This window comes from Leiobunum rupestre, chromosome 1, assembly GCF_980474605.1.
Source record: "Leiobunum rupestre chromosome 1, qqLeiRupe1.1.hap1, whole genome shotgun sequence".
Classification (NCBI taxonomy): Eukaryota; Metazoa; Arthropoda; class Arachnida; order Opiliones; family Sclerosomatidae; genus Leiobunum; species Leiobunum rupestre.
The window spans coordinates 91,951,833-91,957,832 of NC_143384.1; positions in this window are offsets into that span (position 1 = coordinate 91,951,833).

The window sequence follows — 6,000 nt, forward strand, 5'->3', positions numbered from 1 at the left end:
CTTACCCATTCTATAGCATTTTATCTGCTACGTCACTCAATTTTCCGAGAGGTTTGTTTTCCGTAAACATTTTCAATTGAGGGTTCGATACATTCAATTTTGTTATCGTCAACGTGGTATTTCCAAAACTCACGTTCGAGGAGCAAATGTTTTTTTCCAAATAATCAAATGGGAAAACTTATGACCTCAAACAATGAGAATCATAAGTTGCAGTTTCGATCACGAGACGGTTTAATCTGTTATCTCAGAGAGACAGCCAATATAATTTATGGGTTAGTTGTAGTTTTGATCACGGGATAAATTAATCTCGACCAGATAGGAACTGATTAATCTCCCACGCTTCATTTCTCTTCGGCGCATTGACGAGTAAAGACCTGCTGTCGGTTAGTTCCGTCTTTTTTTACAGCTAAAATTTCCTACCGTAAAGTAAGTAACTATCTTTGTTTTGTAGTAGACTATATATTTTAGACATTTTTAAAACAATTTGCATATTAAAAAAGCTTTTAAATTGAGAATTTTAGCGTAGAAATTTAACCATATTGAGAAAATTACGGTTAGTAGGCTTAGTGATAAAATTAGGTTTAGTATCTAGGCTTAGTGAGAAAATTAGGCTAAGCATGATAAATTAGAGAATGTATCATTTGAAACTATAGAAAATATTTGGTCAGGATCAGCTATGGAAAATGAAGCGTATCGACTGGAAACGTTTCGTCACTGGAACAACCCACATGTCACCAAAGAAAAACTAGTGGAGGCCGGATTCTACTACATTCAACGTATAGATGATGTACGGTGTTACAAGTGCCATGGCATCTTAGGAGACTGGGAATTAGGAGACGTACCAGAATGGGAACACGCCAGATTCTTTCCACACTGTCCGTCGAGGGATAATTCACCATCTGAAAAAAGTACATCTCGCAAGAATGGGACATCCCGCCCCCACCAAAGTCAGCGGCATTGGAGGAGGACGACTTCATTTCTATACCGGTCATACGTCGTAAGGTAGAACTTTTAATTAAATTATTTATACAAGTTGCGCTTGCAGAAGGTAGTTCGTTTCAGCCCTTTAAATGAAATTGTATATATCCCTTTCGAAGATCGAATTAATTACTATTTTATAGATAAATTACGATTTAAACGGGTTATATATAATGTCGCACTAGTCGTAGAACCAATTTTACGTAATCATGTAAACAAAGTTCTAAAATAAAATATATTAAATTAAAATAACTTGTTCTTTATTGCTTATTATAAACATAAGAAGCGCTTAAGAAATTATGGGTAACGAGGCGGGAGGGGAGGGGAGAGAAGCACATAGCATAATTCTGGCGATTTGGGAAAGCGGAGGGGTAAAATCCATCCTCCAGAAATCTGAGCGAGGAAAACTAATTCTGGAGATTTTGGTTAACGAGGGGGAGGGGAGCAGAGAGAGATAGAGAATCTAGAGATTGCTTTCTGGAGGACGAGATTATATTCTGGAGAATGGGGAGAGGGAAGGGGGAAAGCAGATAGAGAATCTTGCGATTACATTCTGGAGGACGAGATTAGATTCTGGAGAATGGGGAAAGTAGAGAGAGAGAGAGATTCTAGGGATTGCTCTCTGGAGGTCGAGATTATATTCTGGATAATGGGGAGAGGGAAGGGGGAAAGCAGATAGAGAATCTTGCGATTACATTCTGGAGGACGAGATTAGATTCTGGAGAATGGGGAAAGTAGAGAGAGAGAGAGATTCTAGGGATTGCTCTCTGGAGGTCGAGATTATATTCTGGATAATGGGGAGAGGGAAGGGGGAAAGCAGATAGAGAATCTTGCGATTACATTCTGGAGGACGAGATTAGATTCTGGAGAATGGGGAAAGTAGAGAGAGAGAGAGATTCTAGGGATTGCTCTCTGGAGGTCGAGATTACATTCTGGAGAATGGGGAGAGGGAAGGGGGAAAGCAGATAGAGAATCTTGCGATTACATTCTGGAGGACGAGATTAGATTCTGGAGAATGGGGAAAGTAGAGAGAGAGAGATTCTAGGGATTGCTCTCTGGAGGTCGAGATTATATTCTGGAGAATGGGGAGAGGGAAGGGGGAAAGCAGATAGAGAATCTTGCGATTACATTCTGGAGGACGAGATTAGATTCTGGAGAATGGGGAAAGTAGAGAGAGAGAGATTCTAGGGATTGCTCTCTGGAGGTCGAGATTATATTCTGGAGAATGGGGAGAGGGAAGGGGGAAAGCAGATAGAGAATCTTGCGATTACATTCTGGAGGACGAGATTAGATTCTGGAGAATGGGGAAAGTAGAGAGAGAGAGAGATTCTAGGGATTGCTCTCTGGAGGTCGAGATTACATTCTGGAGAATGGGGAGAGGGAAGGGGGAAAGCAGATAGAGAATCTTGCGATTACATTCTGGAGGACGAGATTAGATTCTGGAGAATGGGGAAAGTAGAGAGAGAGAGATTCTAGGGATTGCTCTCTGGAGGTCGAGATTATATTCTGGAGAATGGGGAGAGGGAAGGGGGAAAGCAGATAGAGAATCTTGCGATTACATTCTGGAGGACGAGATTAGATTCTGGAGAATGGGGAAAGTAGAGAGAGAGAGATTCTAGGGATTGCTCTCTGGAGGTCGAGATTATATTCTGGAGAATGGGGAGAGGGAAGGGGGAAAGCAGATAGAGAATCTTGCGATTACATTCTGGAGGACGAGATTAGATTCTGGAGAATGGGGAAAGTAGAGAGAGAGAGAGATTCTAGGGATTGCTCTCTGGAGGTCGAGATTATATTCTGGATAATGGGGAGAGGGAAGGGGGAAAGCAGATAGAGAATCTTGCGATTACATTCTGGAGGACGAGATTAGATTCTGGAGAATGGGGAAAGTAGAGAGAGAGAGATTCTAGGGATTGCTCTCTGGAGGTCGAGATTATATTCTGGAGAATGGGGAGAGGGAAGGGGGAAAGCAGATAGAGAATCTTGCGATTACATTCTGGAGGACGAGATTAGATTCTGGAGAATGGGGAAAGTAGAGAGAGAGAGATTCTAGGGATTGCTCTCTGGAGGTCGAGATATTCTGGAGAATGGGGAGAGGGAAGGGGGAAAGCAGATAGAGAATCTTGCGATTACATTCTGGAGGACGAGATTAGATTCTGGAGAATGGGGAAAGTAGAGAGAGAGAGAGATTCTAGGGATTGCTCTCTGGAGGTCGAGATTATATTCTGGAGAATGGGGAGAGGGAAGGGGGAAAGCAGATAGAGAATCTTGCGATTACATTCTGGAGGACGAGATTAGATTCTGGAGAATGGGGAAAGTAGAGAGAGAGAGAGATTCTAGGGATTGCTCTCTGGAGGTCGAGATTATATTCTGGAGAATGGGGAGAGGGAAGGGGGAAAGCAGATAGAGAATCTTGCGATTACATTCTGGAGGACGAGATTAGATTCTGGAGAATGGGGAAAGTAGAGAGAGAGAGAGAGAGATTCTAGGGATTGCTCTCTGGAGGTCGAGATTATATTCTGGAGAATGGGGAGAGGGAAGGGGGAAAGCAGATAGAGAATCTTGCGATTACATTCTGGAGGACGAGATTAGATTCTGGAGAATGGGGAAAGTAGAGAGAGAGAGAGAGAGAGAGATTCTAGGGATTGCTCTCTGGAGGTCGAGATTATATTCTGGATAATGGGGAGAGGGAAGGGGGAAAGCAGATAGAGAATCTTGCGATTACATTCTGGAGGACGAGATTAGATTCTGGAGAATGGGGAAAGTAGAGAGAGAGAGATTCTAGGGATTGCTCTCTGGAGGTCGAGATTATATTCTGGAGAATGGGGAGAGGGAAGGGGGAAAGCAGATAGAGAATCTTGCGATTACATTCTGGAGGACGAGATTAGATTCTGGAGAATGGGGAAAGTAGAGAGAGAGAGAGAGATTCTAGGGATTGCTCTCTGGAGGTCGAGATTATATTCTGGAGAATGGGGAGAGGGAAGGGGGAAAGCAGATAGAGAATCTTGCGATTACATTCTGGAGGACGAGATTAGATTCTGGAGAATGGGGAAAGTAGAGAGAGAGAGAGAGATTCTAGGGATTGCTCTCTGGAGGTCGAGATTATATTCTGGAGAATGGGGAGAGGGAAGGGGGAAAGCAGATAGAGAATCTTGCGATTACATTCTGGAGGACGAGATTAGATTCTGGAGAATGGGGAAAGTAGAGAGAGAGAGAGATTCTAGGGATTGCTCTCTGGAGGTCGAGATTATATTCTGGAGAATGGGGAGAGGGAAGGGGGAAAGCAGATAGAGAATCTTGCGATTACATTCTGGAGGACGAGATTAGATTCTGGAGAATGGGGAAAGTAGAGAGAGAGAGAGATTCTAGGGATTGCTCTCTGGAGGTCGAGATTATATTCTGGATAATGGGGAGAGGGAAGGGGGAAAGCAGATAGAGAATCTTGCGATTACATTCTGGAGGACGAGATTAGATTCTGGAGAATGGGGAAAGTAGAGAGAGAGAGAGATTCTAGGGATTGCTCTCTGGAGGTCGAGATTATATTCTGGAGAATGGGGAGAGGGAAGGGGGAAAGCAGATAGAGAATCTTGCGATTACATTCTGGAGGACGAGATTAGATTCTGGAGAATGGGGAAAGTAGAGAGAGAGAGATTCTAGGGATTGCTCTCTGGAGGTCGAGATTATATTCTGGAGAATGGGGAGAGGGAAGGGGGAAAGCAGATAGAGAATCTTGCGATTACATTCTGGAGGACGAGATTAGATTCTGGAGAATGGGGAAAGTAGAGAGAGAGAGAGATTCTAGGGATTGCTCTCTGGAGGTCGAGATTATATTCTGGAGAATGGGGAGAGGGAAGGGGGAAAGCAGATAGAGAATCTTGCGATTACATTCTGGAGGACGAGATTAGATTCTGGAGAATGGGGAAAGTAGAGAGAGAGAGATTCTAGGGATTGCTCTCTGGAGGTCGAGATTATATTCTGGAGAATGGGGAGAGGGAAGGGGGAAAGCAGATAGAGAATCTTGCGATTACATTCTGGAGGACGAGATTAGATTCTGGAGAATGGGGAAAGTAGAGAGAGAGAGAGATTCTAGGGATTGCTCTCTGGAGGTCGAGATTATATTCTGGAGAATGGGGAGAGGGAAGGGGGAAAGCAGATAGAGAATTTGCGATTACATTCTGGAGGACGAGATTAGATTCTGGAGAATGGGGAAAGTAGAGAGAGAGAGAGATTCTAGGGATTGCTCTCTGGAGGTCGAGATTATATTCTGGAGAATGGGGAGAGGGAAAGGGGAAAGCAGATAGAGAATCTTGCGATTACATTCTGGAGGACGAGATTAGATTCTGGAGAATGGGGAAAGTAGAGAGAGAGAGAGAGATTCTAGGGATTGCTCTCTGGAGGTCGAGATTATATTCTGGATAATGGGGAGAGGGAAGGGGGAAAGCAGATAGAGAATCTTGCGATTACATTCTGGAGGACGAGATTAGATTCTGGAGAATGGGGAAAGTAGAGAGAGAGAGAGATTCTAGGGATTGCTCTCTGGAGGTCGAGATTATATTCTGGAGAATGGGGAGAGGGAAGGGGGAAAGCAGATAGAGAATCTTGCGATTACATTCTGGAGGACGAGATTAGATTCTGGAGAATGGGGAAAGTAGAGAGAGAGAGATTCTAGGGATTGCTCTCTGGAGGTCGAGATTATATTCTGGAGAATGGGGAGAGGGAAGGGGGAAAGCAGATAGAGAATCTTGCGATTACATTCTGGAGGACGAGATTAGATTCTGGAGAATGGGGAAAGTAGAGAGAGAGAGAGATTCTAGGGATTGCTCTCTGGAGGTCGAGATTATATTCTGGAGAATGGGGAGAGGGAAGGGGGAAAGCAGATAGAGAATCTTGCGATTACATTCTGGAGGACGAGATTAGATTCTGGAGAATGGGGAAAGTAGAGAGAGAGAGAGATTCTAGGGATTGCTCTCTGGAGGTCGAGATTATATTCTGGAGAATGGGGAGAGGGAAGGGGGAAAGCAGATA